The sequence below is a fragment of the Taudactylus pleione genome, unplaced genomic scaffold, assembly GCF_031769625.1.
Source record: "Taudactylus pleione unplaced genomic scaffold, aTauple2 ptg000121l, whole genome shotgun sequence".
NCBI classification, from domain to species: domain Eukaryota; kingdom Metazoa; phylum Chordata; class Amphibia; order Anura; family Myobatrachidae; genus Taudactylus; species Taudactylus pleione.
In genome coordinates, this window is record NW_028284523.1 from 1,840,399 (window position 1) to 1,860,882 (window position 20,484).

At 44.4% G+C, this 20,484-nt stretch overlaps 1 protein-coding gene across 1 annotated transcript in view; it reads right to left on the minus strand.

Moving 5' to 3' along the window:
- Positions 1 to 20,254, minus strand: part of LOC148524118 (opsin-5-like) — a 90,760-nt gene extending 70,506 nt beyond the window's left edge. The window contains exons 1-2 of the mRNA XM_088472209.1: positions 20,235 to 20,254; positions 13,099 to 13,244 (exon numbers count right to left, since the gene is read on the minus strand). The gene's annotated coding sequence lies outside the window, so the exon portion shown is untranslated. The remainder of the gene's footprint in view (positions 1 to 13,098; positions 13,245 to 20,234) is intronic.
- Between the last annotated feature and the right edge of the window lie 230 nt (positions 20,255 to 20,484).

Consider the following 20,484-nt stretch of genomic DNA (forward strand, 5'->3'; position numbering starts at 1 on the left):
GGCGTGCAAGGGTAGCCACTGTCTCCTGTGAAAAAGAATAGTCAACATCAGGCTCACTCTGTATGAAGCTTAACATTGTTATGTACTAAAGGTCTCCACTTACCCAGAAGCCACCGATCACCAGCTTGTAGGTTGGTTAATTTGTGCCATATCCCTGATTGCCGGATGACGAAGGAGTCATGTGCACTTCCTGGTAATTTTGCATTCAGGGACAGGATCTGGAGGGAGGCATCACATACCACCATTACATTGAGGGAGTGATAGTGTTTCCGGTTTCTAAATATTGCCTCCAGCCGTGCTGGAGGCTGAAGTGGTATGTGAGTACCATCCACAACCCCTATGATGTGTGGGAAGCCAGCTATTTGGTAAAAATTGGCCTTGGCCACACTAAGGGCACCCATATCCAAAGGCATTTGAATAAAATGATGCAGGTGCTTGAAAAGTTTCTCCATCACTGCCCTCAGGATCCGGGAAAAGGAGGATTGTGAGATGCCCGCCACTATTCCCACCGTTGTTTGGAACGATCCTGAGGCACAGAAATGTAACACCGCCATAAATTGCGTAAGTGGTGGAATTGCTGTTGGACTGTCAATTTGCCATTCAAGATCACTCTCTATTAATGAGAGAGTGTCTATGATGATTTTTGGAGGAAGATGGTATCATCTTAAAACCTCATCATCTGGCATTCCAAAAAGGGTGACACGTGTTCGAAATATCTGGGGCCTTGCACGCCTACGATGCCTACGCCTGGGACGAGATTGAGGTTGGTCGGCTTCCGGGAGCAGGGCCAGAACAATCCGACCCATATCAACCTGAAATGGCAACATTGGAATGTCAGGCTTTTTACACCACCCATTAAAAAAAAATTGACTTAGCTTGAAAATACCATCCATTGATGCTTACATGACGGGGTATTGTCATGATATGTTGTAACTGCAAATAATCACAACAAAAATATACATAATTTTATGCTGGCCATGTCATTTTCAAAAATTTAAGCCAGAAAAAACAGAAAAGGGGACACACACACATTTGGGCAAATAGCAAAACGACGTTGCGCACACTACGTCAAATTGAGGCCAAATGTAAGCAACCAATGCTCCCGAAAAAACACAAACAATTTTAAGGGATGAATAAACATTTCACAAAGCGCTAATTAGTTCGCAAATACAAGTCATAATAGTAAGTAGTAAAAATGCGCTAATTAGTTCGCAAATACAAGTCACAATAGTAAGTAGTAAAAATGCGCTAATTAGTTCGCAAATACAAGTCACAATAGTAAGTAGTAAAAATGCGCTAATTAGTTCGCAAATACAAGTTACAACAACGCCGCGTAAATAAAAATTAAAAAAACACAGAGTTCGATTTTGCAGAAACAAACGTTACATGTGTAAGGCCAACCAAAGTTGCGTAAAGACAAACAAGAACATTTCCAAAGCAGTTTAACAAATGAACTTACCAAGAGATAATATATAAGAATCCGGAACAAAATGTCTTTGGGGCAGAGCCAAAATAAAACCTAAGAGAGATGAAATGACGGGAAAAACTTATTAGAAAAATCCACACCAGAATGATAGACAAATTGACCCAAAGTTAGACTTCCCCAAACTTACCAAAACTGGAAACGAACAAAAAAATTAAAAGGGAAAAAAAACGAACGGAAATCCAAAAAAGAAAGAATCCAAATAAGAAACTTCAAAAAACGCTATCTCCTACACCAGCCAACAATCAACTCCAACCAACGTAACCTTCAATAAACGCCACCTCGATTCGAGACGCCCCAAGCCATAAATAGTGTTTCGTTTACCGCACAAATTAAGGAGGGATCATAGGAACGCACAATCAATGATGCGGCCGCAAAATAAGGACGCATGTATAAATACGTCACGAGACAAAAACACAATTCTGGTGTATTTCTTGTTTGAAGCTCACACATGGCTACAGACCAGGGAAACAATGGACAACAGTCAGGCGGTAAGTATTTCATGCATTTTGACTCAATGATTATTTTGAAACATAATATTGTGCAAGTTGTGAAGTTGACAATTCTCCAAAATTACACACATAGGTGAGGAGGATGACATGGAAGAGGCTGCTGGGCCCAGTATTCCGGGCAAAGCTGCCAAAAAGAAAAGGCAGCCACAATTCACAAGAAAGGAGATGGAGGTTTTGATTCAGAAATGTGTGGACATCCTGCCACAGGCAGACAGGAATATGAGTGCTAGCCAGAAGTGGAGAATGTGGGAAGAGGTAGCCGTGGATGTCAATAGGGTGGGTGATTATGTCCGTCTAGCCCGGGATGTCAAACGGCGGTAAGTAAACACTTGACCACCCTAAAACCAAAAACCAAATAAAAGAAAAAGTAATGGTTCCAATTTCATCCCACAGATGGGCCGACTTCAAATATCGCCTGAAGCAAAAACTGGCGGACAGGGCTAGGCATGCAAGGGGGACAGGTGGGGGTCCCACCCCTGTGTCATTGGAGTTGACTGATTTAGAAGAGCTGGCACAGGGGTGTGTGCAGCCTGTGGAGGTGTTTGGCGTGTCCAACATGGATACGGACATGCCAGACTTTGCGGCCCCTCATGTTGTCCCAGGTAAATGTTGTGATGTCACCAACTCTGAAATGTTATTGTGCCAATATGTAGATTCTAATGTGAGTCTTTTCTCATTTTTCCAACAGAGACACAGGCGGATGAGTCTGCTCCACAGGGGAGCCTTGGCCGCAGAATTTCTGCTGGCTCTGCAGGGGAGGAACCAGTACATCCGGCTGAGGACCCTGCAGAAGCCAGTCCAGGGCAATCCCCCTCGCAGGCAGTGTCCCTCCTCACAGAACTCAATTTTAAATCGGATTTCCATACGGAGATTCTGCAGAGGATGGACGCCAGTCTGGTACGGGTGGCTGAGGCCCTGGAGCAAAATGCTGCGGCCAACGTGACCATTGGTCAGGCCCTGGCGGAAAATACCAGGGCCAACATCCGCATCGCCACTGCCCTGGAGCAGCTCGTTCGCCAGCACATGGTGGAGCCGACCTCCCTTCCTGCCGGAACATCAGGATCCTCCACCTCTGGCACAACATCAGCCAATCCTCCAAATGTGCCTAGCCCTGTGCCTAGTCCAGAGGCCACAACATCTGCCTCTGGACAGGCCAGCCCGATGACATCCCGGACCCGGTCTGGCGCCCTCCCTCCCCCAGCCAAACGGCCGAAAAAACGGTGACACCATTGGCTACTTTTCCCACACTCCTTCTGTGCTTGCCTCATATTCCTTTCTGGTCAAAACTTCCCTCTCCTTTCTTGTGAATTGTTTTTAATTTTTGAATTTTCGTTTACCCAAAAATTAATGTTTGCACAATTAATAAATATTGTGGAATGAACACTGCCAAAAATGTTTGAGTTAAATATGTGTTGTTTTTTTTTTGTGGGATACCAATAAATTTACCACAAATGTACGACTTTGTATTCTGACATTATTGTAAAAATGGGTTACATTTAATCCGGGCACACAAGCCAACAACGTTCAAACTAAAAAATTACCCATTGAAAAAAAAGGGCTCGTTAAGGAACGTTTAAAACATTACCTAAGGAGGAAAAATCACCTTGCAAACACAAAATGAGGGACCAAACCTAAACATGATGACATTATTGTTACAATAGTCCAAAAACGAACACATTGCGGCCAAAATACACCCCCACAAATGTACGCTAATTGATTGTGTAATCCAGACATTAACAGCTATGATTTCCACCTGCGTTCGGTTTTGTGCTATCCAAAAAAACTGCTTTCCAAACACATACCAAGCCGGTTTTCAATCCAACACTAATTGAGTTTCTGACAAGCCGTGATTAATCGATGCTACATCGTGGAGTGCCGGGACGGAGGAGAAGGCCATCGCCACTGTGGTCGAGTTATCCAGCCCCTAAGCTGTGCGAGCATTTTGAAGGGAAAGAGGATCATCCAGTGACGTATGAGTTGGTACGAACACATTTGACGTTCGCATTTGTTAATGTATGTACGCCTCGCCACGCCTGCGTTTTTCCATCTCCACCCCCGTCAACGCCCAAAAACGGCCTGTTCTGTCAATCACATTTGACATGTCACTTCCTGTACGCTATTTGACGAACGAGACAAAAAAAAGCTCTCAATCTGCCGTACGCACATGCGCAGTGTAACACCGACGCATGCACGGTTACTCAACATCGGATCGCAACGAGCGTACTGCTGTTAACGAACGGCTCTGAATCAGGGCCTTAGTATGCATAATACGACGGGCCGATCCAAGCGGCGCTTCCATTAGCAGCATATCATTGTCTAACATTTCTATTGTTTGCGTGGCTCCCATCTTGGGACAACTCCTACGTTTTTCAATAAAAATTTAAACTGGTGAAAGACAATTAAGATACTTTATTTTACCTGCGGACGCCTTTGAAAAAGGGTGTATCCGCAAACCCTATGGAGGACTTCTAGACACTTCCACTCACCTACGGTAGTAAAGGCCGCTTCCACTTAGCAATCCCTTTTTGACTACCTTTCAACTGCTAGGGGGCAGCAAAGTACCCTTTGTGTTCCAGTTGATTTTGTCCACCCTCCCACCAGCCCACAATCACAATCTAGCCAAGATTATGCGGTTCAATTATAGTGTTCAAATAAGCCTAACAGATCACACACATTGATTACTGAACGCTATAATTACGCTGGGGGCCGAACCCTAACAAAAATACCAACCCTTACACCTGCTTTGTGTAAAGTAAACGGTAAGCTGCTACCGAGTCACTAGGCCAACTCCTGCGCCTAGCACTTAAGGGTCCTACGTTACCCTTAACATTTAGGTCCCGTGTTACACCCTAAACAAATACTCACTGATACACACTTTTTTCCTCCGCAGAAAAATACACGTTAACCCAGATATTGGCAACAATTGATAATGTAAACTCAATGGCTTTATTTAAACACTTGGCAGCACAACCGGAAATGCGTATACGCTATTGTGCGACTAGTCGCATACACAATGATGCAACCACCACACAATCGTATGACATACCCTTAGCTGCGTACACAAAAGTGCGTCCCTATTGCGCGCAAAAATGCGACTTAGCCGCGTGCGCAATACTGCGACACCCCTTTTAATCGCAAAATACTATCAACAGAGGAAAACAAACTTCTTCCTCTCTTGTCCCTGGATTCTAGTCAGCGTCTCTTGGTCACACGATAACGGGTAGCGATCTCTCAGCATCGAATGGTTGCAGGTAAGACTGCTTGTGGCCACTATCCACCCTTTGCTGAGATATAGATATCCGTGTATATATCGTGTGATTAGGTACGTGACTTCACTATGAGCCCCCAACTAAGGATATTGAATTTCATCCTCTATACGCACCTACCTATACCTTCTAAACCCTGCCTATAAACCTCTAAAATTTACGCTATTTGCGTACGCAGTCATACAGTAAAATAAAGACTTTAGACCTTGAACATGTGTTCCAAAGCACAAAGTATTATTCAAGTAAAGTACAGTCAGTTGCCCGCTGTGATCTAAGTACAATTTAGCGCCAAGAATTATACAGACCCAAGATACAGTCATACATACGCAAGCGCTCTGGGACCAGATTCCGGCATCAGCAAGAGATCTCTGTCAATCAGCAATCAGCAGAATAGACTAGCAACCCAGGGTCAGAGCACACATATTTATACCCCCCCAGAAATAGACAACACAATAGAGGAGTTTGTTGCTGATCCCATTGGTTCCCAGTGCGGGTGCATTTGTTACAGGGCATCCAACAGCTGGTTGCCCTCGTTTTCCCACCTCATGCAAATCTAGACTGTTGGTTTTACAAAGTACATTTTGGTTCTTTATGTCTTTACGGTCCATAAGTTGCGAACGCATGTTCCGATCTTCACACTGATGATACCGGAAAGCTGTGGATAAAGTGCGGATCAGTATAATATCAAACACGGTTTACTTATCACGTATTAAACCTTAGATACCAAAATAGTCTTTATTTCACAGCATTTGTAATAAATGAATAAAACTTGGATCTTTTACTTTATAGCTATGGAACCTTTTGTGTAAGTGTGCATTATGTAAGTATTAGGGATATGGGAAAAGACACTAGTTAGGTTTATCTGATTTAGGGCAGATGTGCACGCATGCAGCTAAAAAACTGCGTTCGCATGCAGGATATTGTGCATTCGCTACTGAGCGTCATGTTAGCAGTGCAACTGTGCGTAATGTGCGGTGTTTATGCATGAGATTCTATCTATGATGGACTTACATATATATATATATGTATGTGTATATATATATATATATATATATATATATACATATACACACACATATACACACACATATATCATTCCTTACTAACAGTTTAAAAATGCAATGCAAATGTGTTATGGGCAGTGAGCTTCACTTCTCAAACATGGTGGAGAACCCCAGCTGTGAAGCTGGGGCCATTCTGTCTGGGAGTGAGACTAAAACCTGTTTAGGATTCAGACAAATTCAATTGTGTAGATCAATGTCTGGGTTATATTACAATTGCCACAACTATACTTTTCTATATACAGGGATTCCCAATTTGTATGTAAAACACTCACAGTATTCAGGTGTATTGTCTATTCTATTTACTTTTCTCAGGAGGCTGTTTTTCTAGTTGTTTTTGGTAGATTATCAAAAACATTGCCATCTGTACTTAGCTCGTGAGTTGTAACTTAAAATGGCGCTGGTCGCAAAATGGCGTCTTGCAGATTCTTTTTTTTAAGATGGAGTCTAGCTGCCATTCGTAAGATGGCGTCGCACATGCTAATTTTTACGCTGATTCCATTTCAGCCACTAATCCAGCTTCGACAGGTGTATGCTGCCTTTCATCCAAATAATTTTTACAGGGGCTGTCCTGTGTGGTGTAAGCTGCCCTTCATCCAAATAATTTTTACAGGGGTTGTCCTGTGTGGTCTAAGCTGCCCTTCATCCAAATAATTTTTACAGGGGTTATTTACTCCTTAAAAATAATGCAGTCCATAAAAATAATGGAGGACAACAATTTGGAGGATAAAATAGAGAAAGATCAAGAACCACTTCCTCCTAGTACTGAAGCTGCTGCCACTAGTCATGACATAAATGATGAAATGCCATCAATGTCGTCTGTCAAGGCCGATGCCCAATGTCATAGTAGAGGGCATGTAAAATCCAAAAACCCAAAGTTCAGTAAAATGACCCCAAAAAAATAAATTTCAATCATCTGAGGAGAAACATAAACTTGCCAGTATGCCATTTACGACACGGAGTGGCAAGGAACTGCTAAGGTCCTGGCCTATGTTCATGACTAGTGGTTCAGCTTCACATGATGATGGAAGCCCTCCTCCCAATAGGAAAATTAAATGAGTTAAGCTGGCAAAAGTACAGCAAAGAACTGTGCTTTCTAAGAAGATATCGCAAATCCTCAAGGAGAGTCCAAGTGTGGCGGCGGTTGCGATGCCTGACCTTCCCAACACTGGACGGGAAGAGGTGGCTTCTTCGTGAAGCGCGTTCATAAATAGTTACTGTCAAGTTCAGAAACTGTAGCTAAGACCATAAGAAGTCCAGGGACACCTAAATCCCTTTGTCCTGTTGTATCCAAGTGCCTGCAAACCACACCGTCAACTCCCTCCTCTGCAATTTCCTCCTCAATCAGGATCGGAAGTAGTCCTGCAGGCCATGTCACTGGCATGACTGACTCCTATCCGGGATTCCTCTGGAAGATCCTGCATTGCTACGCCTGCTACTACTGTTGCTGCTGGGAGTCATTCATCATCCCAGAGAGGAAGTTGGAACACCACTACTTCTTTTACTAAGCAATTGACCATCCAACAGTCCTTAGCGAGGAGATAACAGATATGTCGGTGTTAGACGTGCATCTGGTATCCGCCATTAGTGCAGTGGGATTTAGACATTTGATGGAGGTAGTGTGTCCCCAGTACCAAATCCCATCTAGATTCCACTTCACTAGGCAGACTATACCGAGAATGTACAGAGACGTCAGAAAAAGTGTCCTCAGCGTCCTAAAAAATGAGGTTGTACCCAATGTCCACTTAACCATGGACATGTGGACAAGTGGAACAGGGCAGACTGAGGGCTATATGACTGTGACAGCCCACTGGGTAGATGTATCGTACATGTAACAGCAGCGTCACCAGTAGCAGCATCTCAGAAACGCCAGCTCGTTCCAAGGCAGGCTACGTTGTGTATCACCGGTTTCAGTAAGAGGCACACCGCCGACAACCTCTTAGAGAAACTGAGGGAAATCATCGCCCAATAGCTTACCCCACTTAGACTCTCCTGGGGATTTGTGATATCTGACAATGCCACCAATATTGTGCGGGCATTACATCTGGGCAAATTCCAGCATGTCCCATGTTTTGCTCACACAATTAATTTGGTGGTGCAGAATTTTTTGAAAAACGACAGGGGCATGCAGGAGATGCTTTGGGTGGCCCAAAAAATTTTGGATAAATTTCGCTATTCGGCGACTGCGTGCTGAAGACTGGAGCGCCAGCAAACACTCTTGAACCTGCCCTGCCATCACCTGAAGCAAGAGGTTGTAACGCAGTGGAACTCAACCCTCTATATGCTTCAGAGGATGGAGGCGCAGCAACAGGTCATTCAAGCCTATACATCCACCTATGACATAGGCAAAGGAGGGTGTATGCATCTGACTCAAGCGCAGTGGAGAATGATTTCCATGTTGTGCAAGGTTCTCCAGCCTTTCGAACTTGCCACACATGAAGTCAGTTCAGACAGTTTGAGTCAGGTCATTCCCTTCATCAGGCTTTTGCAGAAGCAGCTGGAGAAAGTGAAGGAGGAGCTAAGACGGAGCAATCCCGCTCGGTATGTGGGACTTGTGGATGAAGCCCTTCATTCGCTATCCCAGGATTCCAGGGTGGTCAATCTGTTGCAATCAGACCACTACATTTTGGCCACTGTGTTCAATCCTAGGTTTAAAGCCTACATGTTGTCTCTCTGTCCAGCGAACACAAGCCTGCAGAGGTGCAAAGACAGGCTGGTGAAAACACTGTCAGCTGAAGTGGAATGTGACACGGCAACAGCTCCTTCTTCATTTTCTCCCGCAACTGGGGCTGCCAGGAAACAACTTAGATATCCTAACCAACCCGCTGGTGGTGATGCAGGGCAGGCAGGGCCAAGTTTGGACATTTGGTCCGGACTGAAGGACCTGCCAACAATTTCTGACATGTCTGCTGTCACTGCATATGATGCTGTCACCATTGAAAGAATGGTGGAGGATTACATCAGTGACAGCATCCAAGTAGGCATGTCAGACAGTCCGTACCTGTACTGGCAGGAAAATAGACAATTTGGAGGCCCCTTTACAAACTGGCTCTATTTTACCTAAACTGCTCCCCCTCCAGTGTGTACTCCGAAAGAGTTTTTAGTGCAGCCGGGAACCTTGTCAGCGAAAGGCGTATGAGGTTGCTTCCACAAAATGTGGAGAAGATGATGTTCATCAAAATTAATTATCAATTCTTCCAGAAAGACCAGCCTCCAGAAAGTACAGAGGGACCTGTGGTGGTGGATTCCAGTGGGGAAGAATTAGTACTCTGTGAGGATGAGGATGTATACAACACTGAAGAGGGTGAGGAATCTGTGAATGAGAATGAGGACGACATCTTGCCTCTGTAGAGCCAGTTTGTGCAGGGACAGATTAATTGCCAGCTTGTTTTGTGGGGGCCCAAATGAACCAATCATTTCAGCCACAGTCGTGTCGCAGACCCTGGCACTGAAATGATTGGTTTGTTAAAGTGTGCATATCCTGTTTATACAACATAAGGGTGGGTGGGAGGACCCAAGGACAATTCCATATTGCACCTCTTTTTTTCTTTGCATTATGTACTCTTTGGGGCCTAGTTTTTCAAACTGCCATCCTGTCTGCCACTGCAGTGACACTCCTAGATGGGCCACGTGTTTGAGCCGCCCACTTATGTCGCTTAGCATAGTCATCCAGCTACCTCGGTGCAACGTTTTTGGCCTAAAAACAATATTGTGAGGTGTGAGGTGTTCAGAATAGACTGGAAATGAATGTTATTGAGGTTAATAATAGCGTAGACACAAAGAAAAAAAACAAATTCTGTGATTTTAGCTGGTTTTATGCTTTTTTTGCAAAGAAAAAACAGATCCAAAACCAAAACACAAAACCCCGAAGGGTGGTTTTGGCAAAACCAATCCAGATCCAAAACACGAAGAAAGATCAAAAACCAAAGCACAAAACACGAAAAGTGGCCGGTTATATTTTTATGTTAGGGGTCTCAGTAACCACCTTGATTGAAGTGGCACCCATCCCCCCTTTTTTTTATTATTAGTAGCGCCTGTTTGGTTTATATATGTAATTTTTACCACAAAATCAGGCCCTATGTGTGATTGGGTGAAAGAGAGTGTACCTCCAAGGAGCTCTAAGATACTGGCATATAATATACTAAGATATATTGTGGCATATTTGTTAAACAATATTTGTGCGATATCCCCCGAAAACACCCATTTCTGGGGGGGTATCCTCAAATTTTATGCATCCCTGGGATTTAACATGGAGGGACCGCAGCAGACATCTCTGATATCTATCATGGTCCCCCTCCATTTCTGACCACTAGGCAACCCCGCTATGCAGTCAGATTTAACAAGCTCAGGAATGCGAAATTTGGCCGCACTATCTAACACCATCCAAAGTTACCGTTAGCCTATAGTAATCTATGGGCTACTGTAACATGGATTTTCTATGGATATCCTCTCCTGGTCTTTCATACCTTGGGCACGTTAGATGGGCATCGAGGCAGCTGCCACAGCCCCGCCCTTCTACCCTGCACCTAGCTCTAAGAAGTCTTCCCAAAGGTGAGAAAACATATCCCCTTAATAAGCTAAGGTTCCACTCCACTTTTTGGGGCATATTTATCACAATCCACATCTCAGATGCGGATTGTTTGTGATAAATTCTCCCAATATTGCAATGCAATATTTGGATACATCACAAGGATTTATCAAAAATCACATGCAGGGACAGAGCTTACGATAAAGCTTTGTCCCTGCAAATCCACTTCACATTTTTTACAAAAAACACAGTATGTATGTGTCCGCGCATGCTCCGGCTACCGATACCCCTCAACGTGACCGCCTCCCCTGTCCTCAAAGCTTACTATTCAATCACCTTAATCCTCTTATCTCAGTTTAATTGTGGCACCACTTGTGTTGTTGATCACGTGATTGCCCCTTTAAACTAAAGACAGAGGGGCCTATTCATCATTGATAAATGGCCCGGTAACCATGTGGAAACGTTTCCGGTTATTTTAGTTACCTGGCTATTCATCATCAGGTATCCCAAAGGGACCACCTGATATTCCACAAACCTCCGAAAACTTTCAGTCTTCAGAGTTTGCTTCCTAGAACAAGCGCCATCTTCAGACATGGAATAGAACATGGAATAGAACCAACGCCACAGACCCGGTGAGATGGAGTAGAGCTCAGATTTGTGACTTATAGTAAGTCCATGGATCACACTCAAAAAGCTCTTCATATAGAGTCTTTAACAGCATATTTTAAGATATACCACTGACCAAAAGTCAAACCCCAGGGCTCCTTGAAAAAGAGTATTGTCTAGGACTAAACATTACACCTGTTCCAGGAGCCTTGGGGTCTGAGTGTTAGCTAAGGGGATATCTTAAAATATGCTGTAAAAGAGCTTAGAAACTTCCATGCATAGTTAAGCTGTACTGGACACAGTGATGAAACATATTTGGGCTCTTTTTCTCACCTCCACTTGTATCTTGTTATATTTCACTTATTTTGCTAATTTGATATGATATTACCATGCTTATGCTCATGATAGCTTAATGTAAATGCACCCAAGATCGTGGAGTAAAATTTGTTCACTAATAAAACAAAATTGCGAACAGTACATATGCAAAGCTGCAGACTTTATTGTAGACTGCCTGCAGTTCACCATATTAATACAGCATAAAATAGTATAAGGAGCCTATTTATCAAATTGTTTTGGAAAGACAGATTTTATATTGCCGCTCATCATGGCAATATAATTTTTATGGGGCTAATTAACAATAATGGCCAGTAGCAGTAAGCACAGACTTGCCGCACAGCTGTCCAGTCAGATCCCTTCTGAGTGTGCGTGACCAGCACACCTGGCACCTGGTCCTGGGCTTCCAGGTTCATAAAAGAAAATATAGAAACAAATACAAAAAAATAACTTTTTAAATATAGTTTTAAGAAAAAAAAATGATATTTGAATAATAAAGCATTTTTTTCTTGGTATGGCACCTGCTATCACCATCCTGAGAACGCGATTACAAAAGAGCCAAGTCAATGGTACAGGTATCTCCACTGTCAGTGGCGTAACTATAGGGGTGTGCTCTAATGGGGCCCAGTGGCTTAGAGGGCCTACCAGCCCAGTAAAGAACCCCCTACACTATGCCGAGGGGGGGGACGATGGAGGGCGGGTGGCCTTTACTAACGTCTCCACCTCCAGTACCTCAGGACAAGTGTAACACTTGTCCGGAGGTACCGGGAGCAGAGCCTGAGCTTCTGACATCAGTAAGGGCCGGCCATGCACCGTAAGCCATCATAGTAACAAGTATGTTATACTCATCCCTGTAGAGTGGGCGAATAATAGCAGCAAATGGAGGCAGCACATGGCCATCATGACGGCCCATTTCGGTATACAACTTTCATCAAGGTCAGCCGGCGGGATGAGTATAATATACTTGTTACTATGATGGCTTTTTATGATGGCTTTTTTATATGAAGTTGAAGATGATTGTTTTGCTGCTTCATATATATATATATATATATATATATATATATGTATACACATACACACACACACACACACACACACACAATCTCCATAAGATCCATAAGGTCGGCGCTCCCTCTGATATCTTTGGTATCACCGCGGTGCCAGCAGACAATTTTTGAACCAACATACATCCACAAGCAGTGGCATTCACCGGATTTTCTGAAATAAGTTCAAAGCTAACACAGTCCTTCAACGTTTCGGGTTTATTTCAACCCTTCATCAGGAATAGTAAACAATCAATACATGTTACCTTAAATAGCCCACATGTGAAATGAGACGCCGTGATCACCACCGAGCTCCATCAGCAAGCACCCGCAGGACTTCCGTTGTGCATCCGGATTCCTATTCTCGTTAATGGAGGATTTTTCTAGCAACTCTCTTGAGAAAATCAATGATCTGGAATGTCCCATAAAATTCACATATGATCTTAGCTTGAAAAAGATTGTATATCTGGATGTCACTATCTCGCTACAGAACAGTAAACTATGGCCCTGATTCAGAAGGGCGTTTTTTTTTTTTTTTGGAGACCGGCCTCCTGGCCGCTCGCTAAGCTGTGGGTGACCACCCACAGCTTTAGCGAGAGGCCAGGTGATGGTCGTGACGAGACCCTTGTGGTAGGGTCTCATCTGCCACAAGCCCCAGTGAGATTCCGGCTCTAATAGAGCTGGAAGCTCTCTACTGACATCACTTGTGATGTCAGTAGGGCCGCCCCCAAACGGCAGGCATTCCTTCGGGAACGCCTCCATTTGGCCAGCTACCCCCCCCCCCCCCCCCCGACCCGCCTACCAAACGGGGCAAGCTGTCGATCAACATCGACAGCTGCCCCTTTTGGATGCGTGCCGGAGCGAGTGATTTCTCACTTGCTCCGGGGCTCGCGCGTGCGCACTGCCGGGCCATCGACCCGCTTGCGAGCAGGTCTGAATCAGGCCCTATATATTGAAATTTACACCAAACCCACTGACCGCAATACCCTCCAGTAGTCATCATCCAGAAGCTGCGAAAAAGAGCCTTCCATACTCGCAGCTATTGAGAGTAAAAAGAATAACCAATGATGAGAATAAACTTACATTAGGATTGGACAAGATGACCAATAAATTAGAGAGCGAGGGTATTCTGATGACATTCTCAAAAGTTCAGTGGAAAAAGTGAAGAAAGTAACTAGGAGAGAGTTGCTAGAAAAATCCTCCATTAAAGAGAATAGGAATAAACTACATTATGTGAGAAAATTTAACACCTCCCATCACTCTGTAGAAAAAGTGACACGATCTCTATTGCCTATCATTCCGAGAGACAAAGACCTATGTGATCAGAAACAAGTTAAAGTGATGTCTTGTTTGAAAAGCGGAAGAAACATCAGAGACTGGCTTGTAAAGGCAGATATAACTGATCAAATGCGAGCCAAGAATCCAGGTGCCATTAAAGCTGGCGGCTGCTATAAGTGTACGGGATGTATGACGTGCAGACACAGGACGGCTGGGAAGCATTTCTTTCATCCGCACACTGGAAGACGCTATAACATTAAATCCGCTTTGACATGAACGAGTTGCTATGTTATATACATGTACATGCAGTTTATGCTACTGTATATAGGCAAGACCATGCACTCTTTCAGAGAGCGCACGGCATTGCATAGGTCCGCTATTAGGGCAGCTTTGCATGCATCCACACCCCCAGGTCCCAAACCGGCTTTTCAAAAAGTCGATACTTAAATCTGCTTCACTGCAGACTTTCTCCTGGGGGTTTCAGAACACATAGGTCAAAAACCTAGGACAAATGTATCTACCACTGACCACTTTACCAGTGATCCTATCACATATCCCCCCCTATGTTTCGACCTGTGGGCCGGAACAACTGAAGCCCCCAAGCAATGAACGCATGACAACGCGTCTGCATTGGCCAGCTGGCTTCCTGGCCTGTGCTCTACTGAAAATTTAAAGGTTTGTAGCGCCAAGAACCATCTCGTTAGTCTTGTTACTGTCCTTGTTTTCGGACATCCATTTCAGAGGGGCATGGTCAGTAATCAGTTTGAACTTTCATCCCACCAAATAGTACCTGAGAGTTTCTGACGCCCATTTTATGGCCAAAGCTTCCTTTTCCACTGTGGCATAGTTTCTCTCATGGATATTCAATTTCCTGCTCAGGACGGCTCCGATGCCTACACTGGACGTATCGGTTTGTACCACAAACTCTTTGTCAAAAACATGGGTTACCAGAACAGGTTGGGTACATAAGGCTATTTTTAATTCTCGGAAAGCTTTCTCCGTTTCAGGACCCCATTCCACCATGGTTTTTTGTTTGCCCTTGGTAAGGTCAGTAAGTGGGACTGCAATGGTGGCAAAACTGGGTATGAACCTCCTATAGTATCAAGTGATCCCTAAGAAGGCTGTCACCTGCTTCTTATTGAGGGGTCATGGCCAGTTCTGTATTGCCTCAATCTTATTGAGCTGTGGTTTTATCAAACCTCTGCCAATGGTGTATCCCAGATATTTTACTTCCTCCAAACCTAGACAACACTTTTTCGGGTTGGCTGTCAGACTTGCCTTAAAGATGGAGTCGAACACTGCTTGTACTCTGGGTAAGTGAGACTGCCAATCAGGACTATGTATGACCACATCATCCAGATAAGCCACAGCATATCGTCTATGGGGTCTTAGAATCCTATCCATCATTCTTTGGAAGGTAGCAGGCGCCCCATGTAGCCCAAAGGGTAACATCTTGTAATGAAATAACCCTTCTGGCGCAGAAAAGGCTGTTTTTTCTTTGGCGTTTTCGGTTAATGGCACTTGCCAATAACCTTTGGTTAGGTCCAGTGGTTAAATACCTCGCTGTCCCCAGCCTTTCAATAAGTTCATCTACCATTGGAATCGGGTAGGCATCAAATTTTGAAACACTGTTCAGCTTTCAGAAGTCATTACAAAAACGTACACTCCTATCGGGCTTTGGAATCAATACAATGGGACTGGACCACTCACTATGTGATTCTTCAATTACCCCCAATTCTAGCATTTTTTTAATTTCCTTTGACACAGATTCCCTTTGGGCTTCGGGCAACCTATAGGGCTTTAGGTTAACTTTAACTCTGGGTCATGTTTGATGACCGTGGTTTTTCCTGGCAGGTCAGAAAACAGTACCCTATTTCGGATCAAAAATTCCATGACCTCCTGCTGTTGACTGGCTGACAGGGTTTTTGCCATGGTCACTTCGGGTACCAGGGAACCGGGTTTTACTGGAGGGGCTGGGACGGCTGACAGTGCTGCTCTATCCTTCCAGGGTTTTATCAGGTTCACATGATATATCTGTTCTGGTTTTCTTTTCCCCAGCTTTATAGTTGACCTGTCCCACTTTTTCTAAGATCTCAAAGGGCCCTTGCCACTTAGCCAACAGTTTACTTTCTACCGTGGAAACCAACACCAACACTCTGTCCCCAGGAGAAAAGTTTCTTAACCGTGGATTGCGGTTATATACCCTCTGCTGTGCTAGTTGGGCCTGTTCCAAGTGCTCCTTAACTATCGGGCACTACAGAGGCAATTCTCTCTTGCATCTGGGAAACATGTTCAATTACTGTTTTATAAGGACTGGACTGCCCTTCCCACGTCTCCTTGGCAATGTCTAGTAACCCTCTTGGAAGTCTCCCATATAACAAGTCGAAAGGTGAAAACCCGGTGGAGGATTGGGGAACCTCTCTTATGGCTAACAGCTGATAAGGCAACAAATAATCCCAATCTTTACCATCTTTGTCGACTACTTTCCTTAACATTTGTTTTAAGGTCTTGTTAAACCTCTCGACCAGTCCATCAGTTTGGGGGTGATAAACCGAGGTCCTTAACTGGTTAATCTTAAACAGGCGGCACAACTCCTTCATAACTTTTGACATGAACGGGGTACCCTGGTCAGTTAGTATCTCTTTAGGTATTCCCAACCTGCTAAAAACATGGACCCGCTCTCTAGCAATGGACTTGGTTGACGTATTGCATAGTCTTATCGCTTCCGGGTATCTGGTAGCGTAGTCCAGAATTACCAGAATATATTGATGTCCCTGGGCAGACTTCAACAAGTGTCCAACCAAGTCCATAGCTATTCTTTCAAATAGTACCTCTATAATTGGTAGTGGGACTAGAGGACTATTGAAATGTGGTCTGGGAGCATGATACTGGCATTCAGGGCAGGAGGTGCAAAAGTCAGATACGTCTTTATGGACACCGAGCCAAAAAAACCTCTGCACGATTCGCTCAGTGGTTTTCTCTACCCCTAGGTGGCCTGCCGTTATATGACCATGGGCCAGATCTAACACCGTTCTCCTGTAAGCTTTGGGAACTATCAATTGTTCCTCAATCTCCTCCCCTTTCTTAGTCATCTGATACAACAGATCCTGACTCACTACCATGTGAGGATACGTCAAGGGACTATCAGGATCTACGGGTTTATCATTAACCACCTTGACATTCTCCCTGGCTTTCACCAGAGTAGTGTCATTTAACTGCTCTACGGCAAAGACCTCTCTTCTGACCTCTAAATCAGGCAAACGATCAATGGACTCTACAACACTTGGCGAGCCACCATCACGCTCCGCATTCTCTAGTTCACCAATCATACTAGAAAATGAGAACATCTCTGTCTCTGTCACTACATCAGTAACCCTTTCAGACGAGGCAGGGTGATTCACCTCTGTGCGAAACCGGCTTTCCCACAACTTCCAGAAGTGAGCAAAGTCTCAAAGTCCCAATATCACATCATACATCATACATTAAGCCCGGTACCAAACCCACAGAGACTACCGCGGAACCACATGGCATCTCTATGTTCACTTCGGCAGTAATATAATACAGAGTATCCCCATGTATGCATGTCACACCAACAGTTTTTCCCTTATGCTTCAAAGGGTTCACCAGCTCAGTGCTCAAAAGTGTAACCAGACTACCAGAGTCTAACAGAGCCTCTACTCGGTTGCCTTCCACAGTGAGTACACACATGTGTTTATCTGTCTCAGCCTGCCGGTCAGCAGTACAGGATGGCTGTGCAAAGAAAGCACTGTCACATTGCATGGGCTCAGAGGTAAGTGAACAATTAGCGGCTATATGGCCAAAGCCACCACATCGGAAACATTGAGTCACATTAATGTCTAGTCTTTTGTGGGGTAGGAACCTTCCTGGCCTGGCAGGCCTGTCTTCAGGTTTCCCACCCGCAGTCTTAGGCACATTCCACCGCCCAGCACCCTTCTCCCCAGGAACAGTCTTACCATTGTTGATGGGAGTTCTCCGGTGCGCCATCGGGGCTCGGTGGGGCAGACTCACCAGCTCCTCAGCCGCCACGTACCTCTCCACCAGTTCTACCAACTGGTCTGCGTATTTAGGGTCAGCATGGCTCACCCACTTGCGCAAGGATGCAGGTAGGGATCGCAGATACCGGTCCATCACGACTCGTTCGACGATTTGTGGTCCTGTCAGCGTCTCGGGCTGTATACAGTTGGTGGATAGATGGACGAGGTCGTGCATCTGCGAGCGTGGAGGTCTGTCCATTTGGAACTCCCAGCGGTGGACTCGTTGGGCACAAACAAAGGTGGTGACCCCCAAGCGAGTTAGGATCTCTCGTTTCAACTTCACAGTCTTTAGCATCGGCCAGGCATAAGTCATAATAGGCCTTTTGTGGCTCCCCAGACAGAAAAGGTGCCACCAGACTTGCCCATTTCTCCTTGTGCCAACTCTCCCTTTCGGCCGTTCTCTCAAACGTGGTGAGATATGCCTCCACATCATCGCCCGAAGTCATCTTTTGGAGGAAGTGACTGGCTCGTATGGAGTGAGTGGTGGTGGGAGGACCAGTATTAGCATCTCCAGGCCAGACTACTAACTGTTGTACAACGTCTTTTAAGGCCTGGCGGGTTTCCTCTATGGCAACTTGTTGTTGCCTCAGGGCTTCCTCCATGGTGACTTGTTGTTGTCTCTGGGCTGCCTCCAAGGCCATTAGTTGCACATGGGTAGACTCCTGCTGGGCTCTGATAGCTTCCTGCTGAGTTTTGTTAGTTTCCTGCTGGGTTTTGTTAGATTGGAGCAATGCCTTAACAATGTCCTCCATGTTCTCTTCAGGTGTAGGTTTGTAGCAAAACCTAGCTTCTCAAAGCATCTGTCGATGCCACCTTCAGGGATTCAATAATCACGTGTCTGTTCCTTTAAATTTTAAAAGACAAATTTTTTCCTTGCTGCACTTTTCAGTGTGTGCTTGCCCGCATTCTCCACCAATTGTAACAAGACCAGGTTAGGAGTCCCTCTCCTGGGGTAGATGGACTCCCTCTTCACACACACGGCAGCCGGGAAAAATAGTACACCAATCTGGGGTCTTGTACTAGCTGGTCGGTACCAGTCTTTATTGTGCAACAAAATAGGAAAACAAAACATAAAAGTGAATCCTAGCCCTGTCCGGGTGCTAACTAGACAAGAGGTTCCCTCTTTAAAGAAATAGTGGGGCCTACTGCCTCCACCATCAACACAAGCGTATGCACAAGACTTACAGGTAGTTTTCAGCAAGTGTCTCTGAGCCAGCCTTGCTCTCCCAGGTATGATATGAGACACCAGCTTACAATCACACACAGCCTATATCAGCCAGTTCCAGGTGCAGAGCCTAATGAGCCTGCTAACAGGCCAAAAACAAAAACCTGGACTGGGTTGTGGATGGAGCCCACTCTCTCCTCACATCCACACCCCCAGGTCCCAAACCGGCTTCTCAAAAAGTCGATACTTAAATCTGCTTCACTGCAGACTTTGTCCTGGTGGTTTCAGAACACATAGGTCAAAAACCTAGGACAAATGTATCTACCACTGACCACTTTACCAGTGATCCTATCACAATATAAATATATATATATATATATATATATATATGCATATATTTATATTTGTATATTCATATATACACACGTAAATATACTGTATATATGTAAATATATGTATATACTCTGGTTGAGACCTGAGTTGTGGGGGCCCTTAAAAATTTTGCTATGTGGCCCACAAAGTTCTAGCTATGCCCCTCTGTGGCCCCTCTGTCATTGATAAATATGTGTTACTTAGCTTCCCCATGCTTTGTATAGTGAGCTTATCACATGAAAGCTCTTGAGGTGGCCATTGCAGGTTGCAGGGATTGATAAACAGAGAGTTGTTAACCTGGGAAAATCAGATCCTTTCAACATTTGTGGCTCTTCCCCCTTTAATAAACTAGGTCTCTAAGCAACTAGAGTCTGGCATATATCGTTTTTCATACTTTATATTCATTTAATATTCATTTTATGTCGCACTTAACACACATATACACCTGGCAACTTAATAATGAGACTAATCTGTGTCCATGGTTATGGATTGTTATTATTTACAGTGCCTATAGAAAATCATCATACTGTACCTTGTCAAAATCCTTTTGTCACCGTACACTCTGGAAAATAAAATACATGAAATCAAACTTTTTCCACATTATAACCCTCAACATGTGAAAATAACATTTACACAAAATCTTAACAAAATCTACTATATAAAAGCTAAACTTTGTCCTTCTGTCTTTTCATACAAATCCACAGTTTACAAGCCACGATCGTAAAATTTTACATACGAGCGTATTAAAACACGGCGGAGGCAACTAAAAAAATTTGCAATCG